This window comes from Columba livia, chromosome Z (assembly GCF_036013475.1).
Source record: "Columba livia isolate bColLiv1 breed racing homer chromosome Z, bColLiv1.pat.W.v2, whole genome shotgun sequence".
Taxonomy (NCBI): domain Eukaryota; kingdom Metazoa; phylum Chordata; class Aves; order Columbiformes; family Columbidae; genus Columba; species Columba livia.
The window spans coordinates 68,056,637-68,081,122 of NC_088642.1; the positions used below are offsets into that span (position 1 = coordinate 68,056,637).

General features: G+C 47.7%; 1 long non-coding RNA gene across 1 annotated transcript in view; it reads left to right on the forward strand.

Moving 5' to 3' along the window:
- The first annotated feature begins 3,678 nt into the window (after positions 1-3,678).
- The window catches only part of LOC110355938 (uncharacterized), a 36,008-nt gene continuing 15,200 nt past the window's right edge, over positions 3,679-24,486 (forward strand). Inside the window, exon 1 of the long non-coding RNA XR_002408961.2 lies at positions 3,679-4,037. This is a non-coding gene — a long non-coding RNA (uncharacterized LOC110355938). The remainder of the gene's footprint in view (positions 4,038-24,486) is intronic.

Genomic DNA, 24,486 nt, shown 5'->3' on the forward strand with positions numbered 1-24,486 from the left:
AGAGAAGACATGGCATGTGACCTGCTTTGGCCTTAAATCCCACAGCATCTGTCCTTCCCCATCCCCCAGCTCTGCCTCATGACCCAAATCTTCAGCTAAATACCATCTCTGTGATTTTATTTAATTTCCACCAAATCCTGCAGGGGATCTTGCACATCTGAGATCTTCTCCCTCTGGCTGCATACCCAAGAAAGGGTGTTAACTAACTTGGAAGATGGACAGAGGTTTTATGCTCCCCTATTATTCCTTGCAGCAAACGCATGCCCATTGGGGGAATCAGGTTGTTTTCTTGTTCAATAAGTCATTGGAGATGAACCTCCTTTCAAAGTCCTGTCAGGAGAAAGCTGCTTCTTCTTGTAGCAATGGAAATACATGCCATGAGAGGAAAGACTGGGGTAGGTGGGATCCGTTTTCCCTGGGGTGGAGGAGAGCTGGTTGGTGTAAGGGGATATAATTCATACAAACTCTGCATCTCCGGGGTATCTATCTGACCATGTGTTGCAGCAGCTCTGCCAGGTTTTTTCAGCCTGTGGAGACTGCCGAGGTGGAGGAAGGGAGAAGCAGCCCCACTCTGTGGGGTATGGATGTTTCACACTGTGGCGCACAGTGCTGATGGGGAAGATGGATGGGAAGATGCATCAGCTGTGTCAAGACAGAAACACCAAGGCATGTCCACACTGGTGAGCGAAACAGGACTTGTGTTCAGTGTTCCACACTGTCCTTGCTGCTGCTGTGGCTCAAACACTCCCAAACAATGCCCAGGCATGGGAGTGTTCCCCATCTGCAGGCTGGACATGGCCATCTGGTGTGGTGGAAAGGGGATGTAACCACACAGACATGGGTAAGGCTGTGCTGGTTGGCCTCCAAGTTGTAGGATGGTCCTGGATTATTTGAAAGCTCCTGTAACCATCCTCACCCGCATCCCTTCAAAATTCAAGCACACTTAAGGTCCCAGTCACACCAGGCTACCTGCACTCCTGGGCCTTGGGCACCATTTTTCCTTTAGCCTTCATTTTGCTGACCAAAGCCAGCCCCAAGTTACTGAGCAGCAACTGTGGAAAAGGAGATGGTATGAGTGTATATACATGTTTAGGTGACATGTCGCTTGGAATGGTGCCCAGCAGTCAGCATCACACTGAAGCTGGGATGTGTTCCTGCCAGGGCTGTGGAGAACAGACCTACACCAAAGTGCAAGAACACAAAACCAGCATGGCCTGCTGTGGTGCGTCCTCCAGCTGGAGGATGGAACTGGCTGAAGGGCCTCTCTCCCTTCTACCTCCCAACCCACTGTGCATCACAGGGTGTGCAGCTGCCAAAAGGAAAGGAGGCTGAGGTCTCCATGCCTTTGTCCAGGTAAGGACAACTTTTGTGTCTCCCGTAAATGTTAAAGTTGCCACCCAAATGATGCAACTCCTGGACAGCTTGAGTTCTTCTGCCATGTGCCTCAGCTCCTCAGAATATGCAGGAAACTTAAGCATAAGTTAACACTAGTGAGAACAGTCTTGTCTGTATTGCCAGTCTTGCTGGGGGAGTCCCAACAACCTTTTAAAGAGCAGGGACAGCACTGTGCAGCACTGGCCCAGGGCAGGTGCCGGCTGGCTGCTGGGGCAGGCAGAGATGCTCTTCAGCTCTGCCCAGCAAAGAGAATGGGGCTCGAAACCAAAGAGAGAAGGAGCCTGGGCCAGCAAGGGAGAAGAAGGGCCAAGGAGGATATTTATTTCTTTGATATTCCGCTCTTCGCTCCTGGTGAGAAAAACATTCGTTAGAGTCCTTCTGGTGCACCCAGGTCTTCGTCACAGCGTCCATGAAGGAGAAGCAGACAGTTCTCAACCTGTCTGACTGTTGCTGTGGGCATGGTTTGTACTTGCTTCTATTCTGCCTGTCTCATTGCTTCATAGTTCATTTGGCTGAACTCTTAATACAAAATAACGTGTTAGACGAGCTCTGTGCTGGGAACATTGTGGGAAGGCTCTAGCTGTCCAGGGAAGGGATGGGCAAGGGGACTTTGCTTTCAGCATCCATGCTGACTGCATACCAAGCAATTGTGCTTGTTTGCCTTGTCAACCCACCTAGAATAATAATAGTAATACTGTTTTAAGCCAAAGAAACACACCTATGAAACCAAGCCTTTCTGGCCAGTGGCTGTGCCCCTGAGCCTCCTGCAGTCTGTCATCCTGGCTTGTTCCAGATCTTTGCTTTGTGCTAGAAGAGTGAGATGAGCACGTGCCTGATGTTCTAGTTGAAAAAACTTCAGTTACAAACAAATGGAAGGGGTATTTTCCTTCCAGACCTTCATTTTCAGTCCCCTTTCTGTGCTGCTGTTAAGTGGGTTAACAAACTCAATAAGCTGAAGAATGAGTTGCTGCTTTGCGTTTTTTTTTTTAACAGCCCAGGGGGTGCCTCTGCTGCAGCAGGGCATAGAAATGCGTAAGCGGGATTTAGGGGAGGGCCTGGTTGAAGACATGGACCACAAAGACTAAGAGACATGGTCTCCTCAGCAGCAGCTCCTCTCTGCTCGCCAGGCAGCCCAAAGCAGCTCCGCAGTTTGGGTTTGTTGGAGAGGGGGCTGCAAGGGATGGTGCTGCCCCATGCTGCTGCGCTGCACCTCTGTCCTGGCCCACTGCTGAGCATATGGGGCTGGGGACACCAGGGGAGAGACAGCATGAGTGTCCGTGTCCCTGTCTTGGCTGAGCCCGCTGCCAGGGTGGCTCAGGACAGGCTCTGGGTCTGGTGGCAGGCTCACGTTTGCAGAAGGTAGGGGCTGGAGCTAAGCAAAGATTGAAGGAGGGAAAACAACTTAGTTTCTCTACTGCTGTTAGTGGGGAGAGTGAGCTGAGGTGTTATAAACCTGTATCTCATGTCCAGAATTGATCTTTACGTTCTAGCTCTGTAAGCCTCATGGCAAAGAGTGATGGTGGCTGAGTGAGAGGTGGGTGACAAGGGACACTCAGACCCCCGCTGAGTTCACAGACACATGTAAAGCAAGACCTGTCTTCAAATACTTGAAAGTCTGTGAAGCTCAAAACGCCTAAGGTCTCCCTACATCACCAAATGAAACAACCATATAATCCACACCTGAGGGTCATAAAAATAATGGAAAAATATGGATTAGAAAAGTAACACATGGAGGCTCCTGGTCGAAGCCCTTGCTTGAAGCAGGGCTCACCAAAGCTAGGCCAGGCTGCTCAGGCCTTTGTCCTGTGAAGTCTGGAATGGGACAAAGATCCCATCAGCTTTTATCTGGGCCTTTTCTGCACCACCAGTAGGAAATAATTTCTTCCCTTATATCCAACCATAATTTCCGCTGCTGCAACCCATACCTGTTGTCTCTTGCCATTTCCTTGTGCACCTCAGAGGAGAGTCCACATCTGTCTTGCTCACGTAGGCAATGGCTGACTGCAAACATCTCACGGAAGCCTTGTCTTCTTCAGGCTGAAAAAGCTCAGTTCCCTTGTCCTGGTTTTGGTTAAAACAAGTCCTGTTCTCTTTTAGTGAATGTTGCTTTCATCTAAGTTCTTCTAAGTGACTGCACTTTCATGAAGCTGGCTGCATGTTTTTCAAACACTGTCTGCTCCAGAGCAGATAACGCTCGATGTTTACAGTTTTGCTGAGCTAACAGTGGGAACGATATGCAGAAGAGGCCTACGTTTATACTTATTTCTATAGCACCCAAGGTCAACGATGCAACTCCTACATTCCACAAGTGAATAGTTGTAAACGGGTCATACTTGCAGGGAGGTGCAAATGGAACAGGTGACCCAAACTGACCAACGAGGTACTCTGTGCCACATGCGTCATACACGGTTTAAAGCCGGGAGGTCGCGGGGGCCTTGCTTTCTTCGTCCATGGCCGGCGTCTGAAGAGGACCCTGCCCGTTGTCCTGCCTGCGATCCCGATCCTGGTTCCAGTCCGTGCATTCCTGAATCCAGTTCCCATCTGCTAGAATTCCAGTCCGGGATTTCCGGGTGTCCGCCCTGCAGCCGCTGGCGCGACGCCAGCCCCCGCGATTCCGTCATCGGCGGGAGATTCAATGTTAGGTCTGTATATTTTCCATTATTTCCCTTGTTATTAGTGTTATTAGTGAAGCTGTTTTTATTTAGCAGCATGTAAGTCTCCCTGCCTGTTCCTGCTTTTCCCTGTCCCTGGCAGGGGGTGCGGCGGTTGACAGAACGCATCTGTCACTTCCGTTATTGTCACCGATCCCAGCGGTGACACCCTCCACTTGTTCCCGTGGTGCCTCGCGCCCCCCCCCCCCCCCCCCGCCACATCCCCGCCATGCTGTGGCGGAACCCCTCGATTTATCAGCACCCCTCCCGCCCTGGGAAACACGAAACCTGCCTCAGAGCCCCAGATGCGCTGAGCAGGGGGGTCGCTCCCCGCCGGGTTTGGGCGTGCTTGGTGCCAGCCGGTTTTCACGGCCGGCACCGTTAGTTGCTGGGTTTAGGAGCCGTGCAGGAAGGAAAGTGGTGGCTGGAGACTGCCCCGACGGCTCAGGGACACTGGAGTGTGCTCGTGTATAGCAGCACAAGACCGGCTCAGCGCCCTCAGTGTTTGCTGTACGCATTTCGAGAGTCCTGCGCGAACCTCTGCCTGCACAGGACTATGTTGCTTCTCCAGTTCGTGCGTTACATGGTACAGACTCGCACACGAGCTAATACTGGTTTTAGAAATCCGCTGTGGAAGTACAATATGCCTGACAGATTTCCACTGGCCCTGTGTTCGGGAACATTCTTTAAAGGCTTTATATTATTTGATATTTACATCGTTTCACGCTATGTTCTTGCAATTTCTACTTGGCATTTATTTACAGAACAGAGTGTAAGAGTACTTTTGACAAGCACATGTAGCGACTGGTTTCAGAAAGATGGGGCAGGGCTTGCCTTACAGACGTTTTTAGACTTTAATTAGGAAAGGTTGTGGGGAAGAAATAGCTGCACCTACATTTTTCTGTTTACCGCTGGTTTTAGCTGCTGTGGTGTGGGATATGCTTTTTTATTTGTGTATGTAGTCAAGTTTGACCAGCTCTTTATGGGCACAGTGGTACAGCACAGTGGGGCCTGCTCACGGCTTTCGTTTGGGCTGGTCTTCCTCGGAGGAGTACGGCGTGAGGCTGCGGAGCATCCCAAGCAGTTGTGTAGTCAGCCCTCTGTAAAAGCAACAGATGCCACACCAGTGTCAGGGGTTTTGTTAATGGCACAGGTCTTACAATGGGTTTAGCTGCCTCTTTAACCAGCTTCTAGGAAAGATGGTCTTTTGTCTTCACTGCATTGTGACAAATGGGTTGTTGGAAAAGGTTAAATCAGGCTTGCCTTCTCATGCAGCTTTTTGTTTGGTCCTGTTTCTGCAGCAGTACAAGGCAGGGAAGACAACAAGGTTCCGTAAGATTCAACTGTTTCTGAGAAGTGAGATGTTGTTTCCGTGAGCAGAAACAAACAAACAAAAAGCCAAGAATAATCAAGTCTGTTTTACAGCTTTCCTGCTTCCCTCTATCTACCAGAAAGATTTTTTTTTTCAAATACAGAAAACTATTTATTTTCTAACAGAAATAGCTAAGAGATTTGACTCATCACTTGAAATTCTCCAAAACCAGAAGCTGTTCCTGTAAGTTGCTAGATGACTAAATTCTGTATACTGCAAAGCAAATTTGCATTTCTCCAGAGGTGATTGGGAGTGATCTTGCTGAGCTGTCCAGTATTAAAACTGATGTATATTTCCTTGCATCCAAGGTTCTTTCCAGGGTTGCACAAAGCAGGAGCAGTTCGGGAGCAGCTTTATTTCACCTTTCGGAAATGAATAAGTTCTGGGTTATTTTCAAGCTTCTCAGTAGTCAGAATAGCAGATTACTCATCTGTTCTTGTTAAACAGATTTCAGGAATGGTTGAAATTCCAGGAACTCATGTATTAAGAATGTATAACAAGTTGATTCTTTTGCTGCCTGTGCTTGGACAATGCTTTGTATCTCCAAACGGCTTGTAAAATGCCTGGGAAAGATGAGATGCCCAGAAGACGGTCATGTCAAGCTATGCTCACTGTTCGGGGTGGTTCATTTCTATATAGGCAGGCTTCAGAAATAAGCAGCAAAGGCATCTGAGGTGAACTCCAGATCTACGCAACTTCCCAGCAGAGTGGCCACTTCTACACACTGCAATTCTTTGTAGTTAAATTGGATGTGTGTGTCTTTGTAACATAATACATACACAGCCCTATCTGATTGTGGCATTATGCCCAGTAATGCCTTCTATGAAGTATTAACAAATTGAAAGGCAAGGTGCTGTCTTATAACAGTGCATTTTTAATGAATAATGAAAGTTAAATTTATTTTTCCCCAAACCTTTGGGTTCAAGCATCACATATTTTCCCTACCAACCTTACTGCTATTGTTCTAGTAGAAAGCTGAGATGCTCATATAATCCTATGTCTCCAGAATCTGTTTTCTTTATTAGAAAAGTGTGGGGCTGTGTGATACTGAGAAATCCAACAGAGCCTGTGGCAGCACAGGCCCCGTGTGCTGGCACCACAACACTGCAGCACATTTCGGTGGCTGGGTGCTAAAATGAACTGAGCCCCACTGCGAGTCGCTCAGGTCATGAGAGGTGTGCCAGTGTACAAAGAGATGTGAGAAGATATTTGCATTATGTCTCAGGCCATAACCATCCCATCAAGCTCATCCCTGTCCTTCCCCCGGTGCAGAAATCCCTTTGGGGAAGGAATGGAAAGGCACTGCTGGTGACCTGGTGCATGAAGCTCTCAGGTGTTCAACAGGGAAGGGATTGACCTGCAACTCCGGTGTCTTACTGAGGAAGGCAAATGTGACAGGGAGAGGGGAGTCACGAGCTGTTCTTTGACACTTCTTGCTCTGGGCCTTGCGTTTTGGATTCGTACATTAAGGAAAACCTTGCTGCTGTTTGGGTCGGGCTTCCCAGATCACCATCAAAAACCCATGTGCCTTTATCCCAAAGATTGTGTTTGCTATAGGGTCAAGAAATTTCTTTTCTCATGCCTTTCTGCCATAATGGTCTGCTGATGATACTCTAATGATATTATTAGATGGATTTCAGTAGAACCTTGTGGGCTCTTCAGGACCCAAAGATTACTTCTCAATCCAGGAACGTGCCTGGGGCATGACACTTCTGTCTGGTAACATAGCGGACATGTTCTACGAAAACATTCACCACAGTTTTTGTATTAAATTTTGTCTGGAGACGGAGAGGAAGGTAGTGCTTGGCTCATGCCTATAACTATTCAATAATCACTAGGTCTTTGTAAATGTTCTTGTCTCAGCTTACTTTCCTTGTTGTGAAAGTGCTACATGCCTGGGGACATGTGCAGGTGTCCTGGAGGCACCCCAAAAATCCATTTGGGCAGGCAGTAAGCTCCAAACAGACTTTATTCTAACCAGAACTGTTCAGCAGTGAACCAACTGCAAACTGGGTTTGTCCAAAATTATTCAGCACTCCAATAACATTATAAAACACAGGTGCAGATACCAGTTAAGGATATTATTACTGTATGACCACATAAGAATGATAAGGATCCACAGCCAGCATACATTCTCTCACAAAAAACAGAGGCCTTTTACTCAAGGGTATGGTTTGCTGGGACTGGGGGGAGCAAGGGCTCACTCAGGGGTGTATCCCGAAGGAAGTCACTCCCCAAGGAGAAGGTGAGGGCTCTCAGTCTGGAGAGGTCTCCTTAGACATCATCCCTGATCTCAGGGCAGGGCTCTGTTCACGTACCCACTGCTCCCAGAAGACCATACCATGGGGTCTTCGACAGGGGCCCCATTTTATAGCTCAGTTGGATCTGTCTGTGCTGGACTACAACGTGGTCCAGAAGCCTCTCTGAGCCTGGGCACTTCCTTAGCTGGGGACCCTGGCTTTTGGCCGGGCGTCCTACCCCTCCTGCCCCCCCAGCCTGGGGGAGGTGACCATGAGGAGTCACCCTGCCCCGGGGCGGGGGGATGTGACCAATCGAGGTGCCTACGTGAGGACAGGGACAATGGGGCACAAAAGGTGCTAAGGAGCCATCAACTGCCCTATTGAAAGCTCCGGATGTCACCGTGGGGGGGCTGCGCAACTGCCACAGCAGGAAAAAGCTGAATTCCACCCGTTTGTTTACAGCCATTTAGCTCCTGGAGTTGCTCAACTGGCTCTTTTGCATTGTGGTTGCAAAATTCAGGAAGGGCTGAATCCCCTGGTGCTTAAGATCCTCAGTATGTGTGCACCCAAAACAGCCTTTCCAGAAGTGCTGGGCCTCAAAGCTATTTCTTGTTCAAAGGAACAGTTCATGATACATCAAAATAAAACATTTCCCTGTCAGAAAAAACATGGAGTAAAACGTCTGGGCTCGCAAACCGAATTAGAATGCTGTCCTAAAGACTGCTCAAGGGAAAACAATTTCAGAATGAACTCTGGAGTTTACATAAACAATGGGTTTAGTTACTCCAAGGTGTTTCTTTTAAAAACACTAATCTAACTTAGATATCTGTTATTTTATGTATTTCCAGCTTAACAGGAGAAGTGGGTTATAGGTACACAAGGTACCAACACTTTTTCTGTCAGTGTTAATCTTATTACAGAGTAAGATGGGCTGCCTGCGGTTCTGCGCTCTCCACGAGTGCAGGGCAAGTTTTATGTGCCTGCCTAAGTAATCCTCTCTATGCTGATACTTTGATTGATATGTTCTGGGCTGTTTTGTTTATGAGACATATATAGTATCACAAATACAAAAGGCTGTCGGAGGGAGTGGTATAATTGCCCTGGAGTTACAGTCCTTCAAAATTCTAATAGTTAATGTGACACTTCATTGCTTCGGAAATAGTTTGGGCGTGATAAAGCTTTATGTGCACATTTTAAATGCATATAAAAGATAGAATCTGGATGAGGGGAAAAGGGTGCAGCTCCCTTGTTTTTGGCTTAGGGTGTCCAAGACATGACAGAGCATGCCCTGCTGTTTTCTATTCTGATAGAAGTGAACTCGAAACCCAAGCCTTCAAAATGCTGGGGAGGGAAGAGGTATTCCTCCAGAGATAAGTAAAGGAGATGTTTCCACTACAACAATTAAACCTGTTGAATGTACCCCCACAAGTTATCACAGCCCAAGTGCAAAATCTGGCTGGGATCTAGACTCCTCTATGATCTCTGGCTACTCTTGCATGAATCACTTCTCTGACAGCAGCTCACACATGCAGGATCACAACGGCCAGCAAGCTCTTTTTTTGTATCTTCTACATTTGGATTCCTTGCTTCTAGTCACCAGGCCTTTAGGAGAGCCCAGATCTCTGCTGGAACCAGCAGGAGCTGCAGCCCACTGGTCTGCAAGGGACCAATAGTTGAAAGACTTGTCATGTCTCTTCTTGGGTAGAGAAGCAGATGGGTTCTCTTTGTAGGAAACTATCATCTTGCCAATATAATATGCCCAGGCAGGGTCTCTCAGCAAAGCATATTTTAATAATGATTTTGCAAACCCGGGTGTTCTACCTAAAGCTAGGCACACAGAATAGGGCAAAAAGCCCCTGCTTATACTCCTCCATCACCCCCGTCCCCGAATCCTGGCCGCAAATTCCCTTCCTTGTTCCCCCTGGGTGGGGTACTTCAGGATTTACAGACTACCCAATGCCTGCCTCAGTTTACCTGTCTCATTCCTCTAACAACTCCCTCCCCTTATTGATTTATTTAAAATATGGGTTTCTGGCTCATTGGTTACGCTTCCCCCCAGCTTAACTTTTTAAATACAGTAATCAGTTTGCATTCCGGGATTAGTTCGAAGAGACTTTGTTTAACATTAAAGATTCACAGTCTGATGTCTCTCAGTCCTCCCCCCTGCCGGGGTCAGGTGCCAGGTCCCCAGTTGTAAAAACAACATTCCTCCTTTAATGGCTCTTTACATCTTAAGGCAAGCTTGCTAGCACAGAGAGTCACTGTGAAGCAGCCCTAGGCTGTCACCATGTCTCTCCCCTCGCCCCTCCACTCCTCTCTCTGCATGGCGTGCTCAGTCTCCTCTCTGCCAGCAGTGCTGAGCTCCACCGCGGCTGCCAAGCACAGGCAGGGCGGTTCAGTGCTCTTCCCTGCACACGGATGAGCTTGGGGCCTAGAAGAGAAAACAAGTCAAAGCTTAATCTGGTTGTGGTAAGAGGGATGTTGGCTAATAAAGCATATCTGCTTGGTAGCCAACGGGTGTCTGCATTTGCAGCTGCAGCTCCCTCCAGGTGAATGAGCTGAGTTCCTTGTTCTTCCTGGAGGACTGAGTAGCAGTGGGGCCAAATGGGACATTTTTCTTCCTGCTGGCCAGCAGATCACGGCCACAGCTTTTAGATGCTGACACTGCCTTTCATCAGCAGTGCAGTTATCACCTGGAGATTCAACATCACTGTCACTCCACATGAGCTCCACCTTAAATCAGCCTGGAAGTCGAAGTTAGGGCAGGATATGGCAGCTCGTTGCTAAGCTGGGTATTTTTCTGCATGCACATGACACCATAGTGTGCTTCTGGTTTCAAGGTGGAGTTTGCAAGATGGCTTCTGACTAGTAAAGCCTTTGTATCCTGCTGTCTCAGATCTACTAAACAAGTATTCAATAGAGAGGTCTTCTGGTTTAGTGGGAGTATATGTGCTCAAGGTCTGTGTCCTACAGCTGACTCTTAACTTTACACCCTTACACCTCTGCGATCTGAACCAGCAGAGCTCAGATCTGTGACCCCAAAAGCATGATGCAATTGTAAGGAATGTTTAACGAAGAGCTGCTGTTTTTACATAACTGAGGACCTGGCGCCTGACCCCAGCAGGGGGGAAGGACTGAGAGACATCGGACTGTGAATCCTTAATGTAAAACACGGTCTCTTCCTGGAATATATACTGATACCTGTATGCATACTGATACCTGTATTTACAAGTTAATTTAGGGGGAAGGGTAGCCAAAGTACCAGGAATCCATATTTTAAATAGATCGATAAGGGGGAGAGTATTGTTAGAATTAGAGGAATAAAATATGTAAACTGAGGCGGGCGTCAGGTAGTCTGTAAACCCTGAAGTACCTAATCAATGGGGAACAGGGGAGGGAAGCTGCGGCCAGGATTTTGGCGGGATATAAGCAGGGTTTTTTTTCCCTATTATGTGTGCCTACCTTTAGGTGTTTGTAATATCGTTATTTAAAAAAATTGCTTTGCTGAGAGATCCTGCCTGAGCCTATTGTATTTGCAAAGTAATTGTTTTCTACAAATTTATTAATACATGTGAGATGTGGGATTGGCCGGGGAGGAAAGCAATCCAGGGAGGCCCATCCTGGTGGCAAGTGCAGTGTTCCTGCCTCATCCTTACCGGTGAAATGTTTTGCACTGTGATAGTGTATACACTTAATTGATGTGGTAGTAAAAAGGGCTGCGTTTAAAATGTGTGCTTAAGTGTGCCAGAAAGGCACCATTTGTCTTTTGTCCAGTACATGACAGTAGGTAAATGATCCGCACGAGTACATGTCCTGCCATGCCAGGCAGTGGAAGGAGCAGAGATACAAATCCGACTCCACACTAAAATGGCTTTTCTTTTTTTTTTCCCTGAGAACAATTGCATGAAAGCTCCCGGCAGCTGTTGCTATCCAATAGATTTTAAATCTATTTCACCTGTGCAGTGACTGAACCAATAGTTTCATTTTATCAGTCTGAACAGTTTTTCAAAATTAAAATGTGCTTCTTCTCTCAGCTGTAAGAATGGTATGACAATATTGTGTCTATGGTGACATAACTCACAAAGTTCCCACAGGCGAGAGCTTGTATTTGTTGTTTAGTTTGCAGCAGAGTCATCCTAGGTATGATTAAATGTGTTTGTCTCTTAGAATGGGTGAAATCCACAGCCTTTAGCTACTAGCAGAGATACCTAGCTATTCAAGTAGCTCATACAGTGCTAACAGCTAGTGAAGGAAATTAAGGTGACAGTGGTGAGAAGCTGATAGAAAAGGAGCAGTTGAAGGGCCCCCCCAGGAGGAAGGTGTTGCTGGGTCTTCTCAGGATCTTCTGTGAAGGATTCTCTGAAAAGCTGACCAAGGGCGTCCCCTGGCCAGTAAGCACTGGTATGAACATTATTATGACCTACAGAAAGAACCAGGGATAAAGGTAACCTCTTAACCTTTATTGTGCTCTAAGAGCAATTCTGGATACATTTCCTGTAAAGTAAAATCAAAGTTTTCTTATCTCTCACATGGAAAAGGCATTTATTTGTTCAGATCCAATAACACAGAGCATTCACTAGTTATAGGAGCTACTCATGGATTTGTGAGTATAACGCTTTTCCCTAAGAAAATCGCAAAGCACTGAAACTTAAGCTTTTAGAGAAACATGCAGAGAGGGAATGTCTATATTTCCCACCTAATATCATACTTCATGACGGCAAAACAAACTGTGGAATACATGGAGGTGTGGGGTCATCCTGAGGTAGAGGAATCATTTTTTTCTTCCTGAAACTCTACATTGGACAGTGAACTGCAAGTGCCCTGGGAGTCTAAGCATGTCAGTTTCCATACCAGATATTCATCTAACTCCACGCAAAGAGCAGCCACGCATTTGTCTGCCTGTGTGTGAGCTCCACACCTGTAGTAATCTGAAAGGAAGCATCATCGGCTTCCTCTGAAGCAGCCAGAGGCTGCAGGCTATGTGGTGCCTCAGGGATTAGTGTCCTGCTATTCATTTGGGCACTTCTGGAGTGACAGGTAGATTCGTGTTTGGCGGCAGAGCTTTGGCAGGCATACTCCAGGTATTACTCACCATATCGCTTTGTCAGATTAAAGCACGCCCAACCCACAGATAAAGCCAGGTTTCTTTGCTGCATATAACTCATTCCGGTAGCTCACTTTTTGTCCCAAGATAATGAAAGCATCAGTGCTCTTTTTTTCTAATTAGTGAAACTATGTTTACAAGGCACTGTTAGTCCATTTCCTTCATGCTATCTGTTTTATTGTCTGGTCAACAATACATGAACTTGCTAACTCTAGGGGTTTACAAAAGATGGATTTCCCTGCTAGTTTTCACATATGACAAAACCTTTTTCCTGGTGCCAGAATGAAATTATGTGTGGGTGTTCTTTGTTACAGTAACAGGGTATTCAGAACAGCAGGCTCAATACCAACATGATGATTCCCAGGTTGGGCCAACACCAAAGCATAAAATCAATAAAAAATAAAAGTTTCTGTCTGCTGATTATGATGTTTTAGGAAGGGAAATATTTTTAAAAGACTTATTTTTGAGCTTTTGAGCATTACTTTTGTGGCTAAACTGATGAAATTATTGATTTCACAGGGAAATCACAGAATCGTTTGGTTGGAAGAGACCTTCAGGGTCATTGAGTCCAACCATAACCTAACTCCAGTGCTAAACCATGTTTGTAAGAACCTCATGTAAACACCTTATAGACACCTCCAGGGGTGGTGACTCCACCACTTCCCTGGGCAGCCTGTTCCAGTGCCTGACAACCATTTCCATGAAGAATTTTTTCCTAATCTCCAATCTAAACCTCCCCTGGCACAACTTGAGGCCATTTGCTCTTGTCCTACCACTTGTTACTTGGGAGAAGACACCAACACCCTCCACGCTACAACCTCCTTTCAGGTAGTTGTAGAGAATCGTAGAATCATAGAATCATAGAATGCTAGTCCAATCTAGTCCAATCTAGTCCAATCCCCCTGCTGGAGCAGGAACACCGAGATGAGGTTACACAGGAAGGTGTCCAGGTGGGTTTTGAATGTCTCCAGAGTAAGAGACTCCACAACTCCCCTGGGCAGCCTGTTCCAGTGTTCTGTTACCCTCACTGAGAAGAAGTTTCTTCTCAAGTTTAAGTGGAACCTCTTATGTTCCAGCTTAAACCCATTACCCCTTTTCCTACCATTGTTTGTCACTGAGAAGAGCCTGGCTCCATCCTCGTGACACTCACCCTTTGTATATTTATAAACATTAATAAGGTCCCCCCTCAGTCTCCTCTTCTCCAAACTAAAGAGACCCAGCTCCATCAGTCTTTCCTCATAAAGGAGGTGCTCCACTCCCTTAATCATCTTGGTTGCCCTGCACTGGACTCTCTCCAGCAGTTCCCTGTCCTTCTGGAACTGAGGGGCCCAGAACTGGACACAATATTCCAGGTGTGGTCTCACCAGGGCAGAGTAGAGGGGAGCAGAGGGGAAGGAAAACCTCTCTCGACCTACTAACCACCTCCCTTCTAATACACCCCAGGATGCCATTGGCCTTCTTGGCCACAAGGGCACAGTGCTGGCTCATGGTCATCCTGCTGTCCACCAGGATCCCCAGGTCCCTTTCCCCTACACTGCTCTCTAATGGATCATTCCCCAACTTATACTGGAAACTGGGGTTGTTCCTGCCCAGATGCAGGACTCTACACTTGCCCTTGTTAATATTTCATTACATTTTTCCCTGCCCAACTCTCCAGCCTGTCCAGGTCCCGCTGGATGGCAGCACAGCCTTCTGGCGTGTCAGCCACTCCTCCCAGCTTGGTGTCATCAGCAAACTTGCTGATAGTACACTCTAGTCCGTCATCCAAGTCATTGATGAATATATTGAACAGTACTGGCCCCAGTATCACAGTATGTTTGGGATTGGAAGGGACCTCGAAAGATCATCTAGTCCAGTCCCCCTGCTGGAGCAGGAACGCCTAGGTGAGGTCGCACAGGAACATATCCAGGCGGGTTTTGAATGTCTCCAGAGAAGGAGACTCCACAACCCCCCTGGGCAGCCTGTTCCAGTGCTCTGTCACCCTCACTGAGAAGAAGTAGGCACTCCAGTAGATACAGGTCTCCAACAGGACTCTGCCCCACTGACCACGACTCTCTGACTTCTTTCCTTCAGCCAGTTCGCAGTCCACTTCACTACCCGATCGTCCAGACCACACTTCCTCAGTTTAGCTATGAGAATGCTGTGGGAGACGCTGTCAAATGCTTTACTGAAGTCAAGGTAGACCACATCCACTGCCCTGCCATCATCTGTCCACCTCGCTATATCTTCATAAAAGGCTATGAGGTTGGTCAAGCATGACTTCTCCTTGGTGAAGTCATGTTGACTGCCACTAATGACCCTCCTATCCTTGATATGCCTTGAGATGGCACCAAGGATAAGTCATTCCATTACTTTCCCAGGGGTGGAGGTGAGGCTGACCGGTCTATAATTACCGGGGTCCTCCTTCTTGCCCTTTTTGAAGACTGGAGTGACATTTGCTTTTCTCCAGTCCTCAGGCACGTCTCCCGTCTCCCAAGACTTGGCAAAGATGATGGAGAGTGGTCCAGCAATGATGTTAGCCAGCTCCCTCAGCACCCATGGGTGCATCCCATCTGGACCCATGGATTTGTGGATGTCCAGGTTGCCTAATTGTTCCTTAACCCAGTCCTCATCAACCAAGGCAAATTCTTGCACCATCCTGACTTCCTCTGGGGTCTCAGGGGTATGGGGCTCCCCAGGACAGCCTCCAGCAGAGTAGACAGAAACAAAGAAGGTGTTCAGTAACTCTGCCTTCTCTGTATTTTCTGTCACCAGGGCACCCATCTCATTCATCAGTGGGCCTACATTGCCTCTGGTGTTAGTTTTATCTGCCACGTATTTGAAAAAGCTCTTTCTGTTGTCCTTGACCCCTCGTGCCAGCTTTAATTCTAACAAGGCCTTAGCTTTCCTAGTTGCCCCCTACATGCCCTGACAACAGCCTTATATGCTTCCCAAGTGGCCAGCCCCTCCTTCCATGACCTCTAAACTCTCCTCTTCCACCTGAGCTTACCCAGCAGTTCCCTGTTTAACCACGCAGGTCTCCTGGCTCCCTTCCTTGACTTCCTATGTGTCGGGATGCTCTGATCTTGTGCCCGGTATAAACAGTCCCTGAACACTAACCAACTGTCTTGGGCCCCTTTACCTTCAAGCAGCCTTGCCCATGGGATTTTCTCTAGCAATTGCCTGAAAAGGCCAAAGTTTGCCCTGCTGAAGTCCAGGGTTGCAATTCTGATTGCTACTCTACTCTGTTCCTGCTGCACAAGATCCTGAACTCCACCATTTCATGGTCGCTGCAACCAAGGCAGCCCTCAACCTTTATCGCTTCAACCAGACCCTTCTTGTTAGTGAGGATGAGGTCCAGCAGTGCACCTCTCCTGGTCGGCTTCTCCACCATTTGCATAAGAAAGTTATCTTCAGTGCACTGGAGGAACCTCCTGGACCATGGCTGGCTGGCTGAATGGTCCTTCCAGTAGACATCAGGGAAGTTAAAATCCCCCATGACAACCAGGGCCTGTGACTGTGAGGCTGCTCTCAGCTGCCTGTAGAAGGTTTCATCAGCTTCCTGACCTTTGACCTGGTGGTCTGTAATAGACACCCACAACAGTGTCTCCCCTGCCAGCCTGCCCCTTAATTCACACCCATACACTCTCAGCTTGCTCCTGCTTGTACTTGATAAGCTCTCCCCTCAGCCTCCTTTTCTCCAGGCTAAACAGCCCCAGTTCCCTCAGCCGCTCCTCATCAGACTTGTGCTCCAGACCCTTCACCAGCCTCACTGCCCTCCTCTGCACTCTCTCTGGTGCCTCAGTGTCTTTCTTGTAGTGAGGGGCCCAAAACTGAACACGGGATTCAAGGTGGGGCCTCAGCAGTGCTGAGTACAGTGCAATGATCACTGCCCTAGTCCTGCTGGCCACACTATTCCTGATACAAGCCAGAATGCGGTTGGCCTTTCTGGCCACCTGGGCACACTGTTGGCTCATGCTCAGCTGCTGTCAGTCAACACTTCTCAGGCAGCTTTCCAGCCATTCTTCCCTGAGCCTGTAGCGCTGCCTGGGGTTGTCGTGACCCAAGTGCAGGACCTGGCACTTGGGCTTGTTCAACCTCATACAACTGGCCTCAGCCCAACAATCCAGCCGGTCCAGATCCCTCTGTATGGCCTTCCTACCCTCCAGCAGATCAACACTCCCACCAAATTTGGTGTCATCTGCAAACTTACTGAGGGTGCACTCAATCCCCTCATCCAGATCATTGACAAAGAGATTAAACAGAACTTGCCCCAATACTGAGCCCTGGGGAACACCACTTGTGATCAGCCATCAACTGGATTTGGCTCTGTTCACCAAAACTCTTTGGGTCCGGCCCTCCAGCCACATGGGCAAAGTGGGTGGAGAACTGGATGGACCATCATGTTCAAAGGTGGTGGTCCATCAGTCGAAGTGTAGCTGGCAGACAGTTGCAAGTGTCATTTCTCAGGGGTCAGTACCAGGCCAAAATTTTTTGTCATCGTTATCAACAACCTGCAAGAGGGAAGGTAGGGCACTGGTAACGGTGCCACACTGGGGGGGGGCAGCTGGAAAGGAGCTCAGCCCTTTGGAGAGACCTCAGCAAACTGCAGAAAAGGGCTGCCAGGAACCTCCTGGAGCACAGCCTGGGCCAGCTCGGTGTCCTGCCCCTGCCTGGGAGGAACTCAGTGGTGCAGGACAAGCCATGGTCTGGAGAGCAGCTCTGCCGTCCTGGTGGGCAGCAAAGGGACACAGGAATCAGCTAGGGACGTTGTGGCCTCAGTGGCTGACCAGGGCCTGGGTGGTCCTTGCAAGCCAGTGGAAGAAAGGTCTTCTCTACTACAACATAGCACTCATCAGGTGGCACCCAGAATGAAGTCCAATTTTGAGGCATCCAATACAAGAGAAGTTTTGAGAAGCCAGAGACAAAACTTCCCCACAAGCATGGTGCAGCCCTGGGTCAGGGCCCAGAGAGACAGTGGGATACCCATCCTTGGAGATAACCTGATCTGCCTTTGTGGTGACACCTGCTTGGAGCAAGCGGTTGGACTAGGGACCTTCAGAGATGCCTTCCAGTCTAAATTTTTGTGAGCTCCTTTAATTGCATTTCACAGGACTCTTGCAGCAGGACTAAAGTTCAGACAGAGCATTTGTTTTGACGGAGTGCAGTTTCTTATGCCATGCCCAGGAGGCCTGTGCTGAGATTAGGGGGTAATTTACCAACAGGAGACCATATGCTCTGACAACAGGAGGATGGCCACAGGGTCCCAAAACATTCTTGTACCTTTCCTCTTTCTGATACCTCAGGAAACTCAAAATGAGCAGAAATGATGCTGAAGTAAGCAGAGTTCTGAGGCAAAACTATCACCACATGGTAACTCATGGATCCTAGAAAGTACACAATACCTGTCCAAAAAACAGCTTACCATCAGCAGTGAAGATGGGCACAGGAAGCTTGATGGGAACTTGATACCTGACGTACCTCACCTGCTGTGTTACCCCAAGTGATCCTGGCCAGATTGCTTGGGTATACACATCTCATTGAACACACAGGTGTGGGGGTCCGGCAAATCTGAGAATGAGTAAGAGTGAGCAAAATCAGCTTTGCTTAAAAATAAAATAGCTTTCCCGCTCCATAAGTGCTGAGGCAGATCAACTGGCTGAAGAGATGCTGAGAAGACTCACTCCCAAGAAATCACAAAGGACTGAGACCTTGGTAAAGGTGAACTAGGAATTCCTGTCTGTCCCTCCACACATTTTGATAATACAGAGATCAACAGGATGCCAGGGATGTAAAACTTCATTTCTAGCACTTCTCTAACCTGACAGAAATGAAATGAAACTGAAACACACACTGCAAATAGACCTGAGGACAAGCAAAAATGGTGTTTTGGTCTTGGCAAATGAGATTTCTTCCTACCAGGAACACATGGATAATTACCTGCCTATTTGAATTATTATTCTACATAGCTACACAATGTTGGAGAAGAGGCTATATCAGAGCAGCATCTGAGGAGGAATGGATGGAAAAAATGTGTGCCCATCTGCCAGGTACTGTGCAGGCAGAAAAATCCTGTGGGGTGCTGACTTACTTATGTTTAGCTCTTCAATTAAGAGCAAGTCCTACACTTGGTAGTCATGTGAGTAAGCCCTAGGGTCACATAAATAATGCTCAGGATTACTCAGAAATTAATTTTTAAGACATGAATAACACACATGACTCGGAGCTGCAGGCTTTGTGCAACAGAATCACAGAAACATTCAGGTGGGGAGGCACATCTGGAGGTCTTCACTTCAACCCCCCTCTCCAAGCTCAACTGCCTTCAAAGTGGGGTCAGGTTGGTCAGGGGCCTTGTCCAGCTAAGTTTTTAACATGACTAACAGTGGAGATCCCACCAGCACTCTTGGCCCTGTACCGGGGCTGCGCTGTTCTCATGGGAAGGAGTTTTTCTCCTTATGAGCAACCAGCATTTCCCATGCTTCAATGTCTCTTCTGTCCCTTACAGCAAGGGACAAAACACAACATTTTAAGACAAGACATCCCTGTGCACTGCTGAGAGGAGGCTGGTAACCACCTGTGAGGCAGGGGACATTTGCAATTAGGTCTTCCTACAGGCGTCTCTTCTGCAGGCTGGTGAAGCCTGGTTCCCTCTGTCTCTCCTCAGCACATCAGGTGCTCCAGCATCGCTGACCATTTCCATGGTCTTGCACCGATGTCTCTCCAATCTACCAGCAAGCAATGTTTGCCTCCACCCCTGACATCTACACAGGAACTGCAGCTGCCCTGACAAATGCTCTTCTGGTGATATTTTAATGCTTATATGGGTGTAGCATGCTGTGGGTACCAGCTACAGTTTTTCCCTGCAATGATGCCATAGCATGTGTTTTGTCCTGTGTGAGACTGAAAGAGGGACGAGCATGAGCCCACATGGGAAAGAGGTGCTGTTTGCCATGCAAGGTGTTAAGCAGTGGTAGCTTGGGCAGTGGGGGACCTCGTGGTCAGCTGGTGGTGGCACTCTGGACTCTGGCCAGGTTAGGGGACGCTTAGAGGCAGGATTCCATCCCGGGACTTGGGCATTACTTTTGCCTGAGACTGGGATCTTCCCATGTTAGTACTAAACAAATTTGTAAAAAAAAGCATGCTACATTTCTGTTACACATGTTCTGCTTTCTCTTTTATTAGTTTGGCTTTTTCTCTTTTTTCTTTGTTTTATTTTTCCTGACAAAATGGTATGGCTTCTCTTTCTTTAATGAGCATGGCTACTGGGGTCATAACGCTCTGGCTCCAGGCACTACTCAGCCAACAGAAACCTGCCTGTCTCAGGCAAATGGCTGTTTGTTTGAGGTACTGCCGTGTATTTGAGAATTTCTAGTAGAGATACAAGCTTCAGGCAATGACTATTGAGCAGTACTGCACAATCTGTGGTCCAGATCTCTCCCAAGAGCTACTCCAGCAATGCCAACAGCACAGTCATCATATCAGGTACGAATACACATTACCATTTGAGCAAAAGTATGCAGGGCCTTCTTGGTGATGGTCTGAAATGCGTTAATACCACTTAGCAGCTGACAGTTGAAATGTACTGAATCACTAAAAGAGAAAAACATTTGGTATCTGTCTTTCAAACTGTTGCCTATACCTGAAGCTCTTTGTGCTTTTCACAGCGCATTTATCGCTCACAGGTTTACTAGCTGGGGTATGAATGGGTTTAACCTAACAAGCCAATATCAGCTCTTGCACTAAATATTATAGTTTAAATAAGCTCACCACACTGCAGCTGTCAGCTCCACCCAGCACACTGCAAAGTCATTTACTCCTGCTGAACACTGCATCTCACAGCCTATTTGTTATGCTTAGGGGATCATGATCAAAGCTCTACATAACACTGTGGGGTCTTGCTCCTTCCCACGAAGCTCTGACAGGACCAGTCCAGGCTAAATGGTTTGCACTTCATAGCCACCTTTGTGCCTTCCAGCTTAACATGATGGGCTCTCAGGGAGATGCAGCTGAAGTCTGAGGGCCTTCAATACCTGCTTCCACAGGCAGGGCAGCCTGCAGTCTGATCCTGGTTTAAGTAGCTTTTTCCAGATGCCAACTGTGTTTCATGTAAAAGGACAAGCCTGAAGCATGGCATAAGAGTAAGGTGAAGGTACATGCAAAAAAAAAAAAAAAAAAAAAAAAAAAAGAAAAAGGAAAAGAAAGAAAAAAAAAAGAGAAAAATACCCCATACCAGCATTTCTGATATCTACATGCGGTGCTAAGAAGCACGTGGATGTTGCTGGTTAAGCTGGAGTTTACAGTGATCCCACAGAAATGCGTGTCAGAAACCTGGGGCTTGCATGGCTGAACCCCTTGGAATGCTCCAGCATTCATTCCTTAGCTGTACTTGTTTAGGCAAACCAGACAAAAAGTACCTGATTTAGTCTGAAGAGGGAAAATGGAGTCCAAGGTAAACATGTATGGGCAGCACTTCTGAGCAGCTTGACTTTCAAGTTTTCTAAGAGCAGTCAGCCCATGGAGTCAGTAATGTGAAAGAATTTGTTTGTTGAAGGATCTCTGGGGCTCTGTGCTTCTTTTCCAGGTGGGGCCATTCAGACAATTGATGAATGAAGCGTCTTCTGCCTGGGACAGTAAATATTTAACTGGAAAGTTTAGAAAGATACGTGCTTCTGAGTTTTCAAGGCCTCCGCAAAAGAAGTGTCTTACCTGCAGTCACAGCACAGAAAGGAGGACAGGGGCTAGGGAAAACAGGGAAATGAGAAAAGCTGTGTCCCCCTGTAGTGCTCTGTGCTCCTGCATCACCTTCTCTGCAGCGTGTGCAAGAAAACAGCTGCAGCTGCGCAGACATCTGCACCCCCTCAGACATGTGCAACACACTGTAGAGCATTTCTGTCTCCCTGTTCAGTTTATCCAAGCACCCTCGAATCCCATTCATCACATTAGATCTAATCACTGAATGTGCATTCCTTGGACATTCAAATGACACAAAACATAACCTGTCTAGAAGTCCCAAAGTGATGAAAAAGGGTAGGTTTTTACACTAAAATGTCTTTCTCAGGTTTTTCTACTGTTGTTTTTGGCAGCTTTTGGACATGGGAATGGCACCAGCAGTACCTGAAACTTTTTGGCATGCAGCCTTTAGCAGTCTGGTAGCCAAGCTGCCAGGATGCATTGGGATAGTTTGTCATAGCAACTTAGCATGTAGAGCCACGGGCTTTGGAGGCCTGATCCAGGTGATGGCAGGGCTTCCAACGATTTCAGCAGGAACTGGAGTTGCTTTCAACCATCAAAATCAGCTAAACCCTCTCATTCACTAGCTAGGTTATATTTTGTGGTTTGTCATGGAAAAGTAGCTTCAGATGAACAGCTTAAAGAATTGTCCTGTAACTGATTTACTGGCTCAGAACGAGCTATGTCAGAAAGGGCTTCTAAGATGTCACAGAGCCGAGTTGTGCATGCTTGAGGCCACAGCACATTTTGCTGTCAAGCACAGTGGAAAAGAGAGGCCCCTGAGGTCTGCACGGTCCACTGCTGCAACAGCTCAAGGGCCTTCTCCTCTCTGGTGTGATGCACACCATGTCACCAGGGAAATGCCTGCCTAGCAGAGCCATGACAAGGAGGCTTGAATCCACACTTAACCACTCAGTGGCTCACCCAAGTGGAGACTGGAAAGGGGATTTGCTGGTGACAAAGTGTTCTTAGGGAGGTAATGCAGCTGCCAGCCCTGAGAGCAGTGTGTCCCTTCAAAGATGAGCACTGGGAGGAGGAGCGGGAAGGGCAGAGGTAAAGAAGAAAAAACCTCACAGGGAGATTAAATGGGCTTTCTCTTGCGATTAGCCTGTCTCTGCAGCACATCTCTGCTGATCTTGATGGTGGGGTGTTGGCTGGTTCTCTGGGGTGTTTTCATATGGTGATTCACTTTCTTGTTGCAGGTGGTCAGAACTGGTCCTTTTGGGTGACCAAATCTTGAATGGCCCATGATGGAAGAGATGTTTAGGAGAAAGCTACACAAGGAAATGGTGGCAAAAAAAAAAAAAAGAAACCACTTTGATGTAACAGAGGGTATGCACAACTTAGCAAGGGGTGCATGAGAAGGGCTCTGGGCTTGTTCAGCCTGAAGAAGGTTGAGGCAGCTGGCTGCCATCATCCACTGCCTCACAGGGTTACAGAGGAGACACAGCCTCTTCTCACATTGCCTCACAAGAGGCAATGGGCAGAGGTTACAGCAGGGAAAATTCTGGTTAGACATATGGGAAAAATATCCTTCTGCAATAGTGGTGCAGGTCTGGGACAGGCACCAGAGAGGTGGTAAGATCTATGTCCTTGGAGATTCTCCAGACTGACAGGATAAGGGCCTGGGCAACCTCACCTAGCTTTGGTGAGCCCTGCTTTGAGTAGCATGTTGGGCTGATGACCATCAGGTGTAAACCTTTCTGTGTTTTGTCAAGAAGCTCTGCAGTGATCCTTTTGAGAGCTCTCAGTCCCACGAGCTTCATCAGCAATACATTGCATGGGTATGTGTATGAGAATAGAGCCTGAGCTACGCAGGGATGTAAAAATGAAGATGTGCACATGTCTCACACCAAGAGGAAATGTGCCCAACACTGTTTTGAAGGAAAAGCCCCTCCTTTACTGTCCTTCCCAGACACTGCCCCCTTGGAGACTGTTGCACAGTCCTCAGAAAGCAAAGCTAAACCTTTCACTAGATATGCCTGATGTCCATCTGTAAAAAAAAAAATGTCATGAATGCTAGTGGTGTTTGATTTCTGTAGAGTGAAGCCTGTCACATCACAGATCTTTGGAGGAATGGCCATGTCATGGGCAAAATAGCCTTTGGATAAGACCTCAGCTGCTGGGTATTTCCTCATGCTCTGCAGCAGTGAGAAGAGCCATGAAGGACACAGGGAAAACAGGTACAGACGTGAGCTCTGCAGAGCAGGAAAAAGTGATGAAGCTGCTAAGCACAGGTCAGATGGAAGTGTCTATAGACTCTGCAAGGATCTGCTGAGCTTGCCATGGGATCCTGCACTGAGGGCTGCAAGGTGATGACCAGGGAAAATGAAACTCAGGAAGCCTAGGCAGGTTTTGGCTCTACCGCAGAGACCGCAGATAGAAGTTGTTGTTTGAGCTAACTGTCTGATGGAAAACCATGTGACAGGCACATTCTTGGGTTCCTCCACTGCTTGAAAAGGCCTGGAGCCCACAGACTGCTTCAGAGCAGAGGTGAGCTGCTCCTGGGCTCATGTGGTGTGAAAGGAGCTGGAGCAGGGGCCAGGCTTGCCCTGTCTCCTCAAGAGGGAACTGTGTCAAGCCCTCTTTCCTGAAATGACCCATGGGGACCAGATGTGGAAAGGATGGGGCTTTAGCAGCAGACAGGCCAAGCAGTGCCATCGCTGCACAGCTCTAGAAGGATGGAGTCAAACAGACAAGTGGAAGTGAGAGATCTCTGGGCATGGCTGTGATGGTATAAATAGGTTCTGGTGGTTTATGGAGATGATCTGGAGGTAAATGAGGCTGTCACCAGCAGCGTCTGTGAATTATCAGCAAGATGAAGGAACGGCTCATACAAGATCCCCCCATGCAGAAGCGTGTGTGAGCAGTCCCTGTGTGCTGAGGAGCGTAGCTCCATCGGGATGTCATCTGACAGGACCTGTCAGCTCTCCGTGGATGTCTAAGCTTGCATTCGACCTTCAGGTTTTTCAGTGGAAGATCTCTTTTTTATCCTTAGTCTTTAAACCTTTGTCT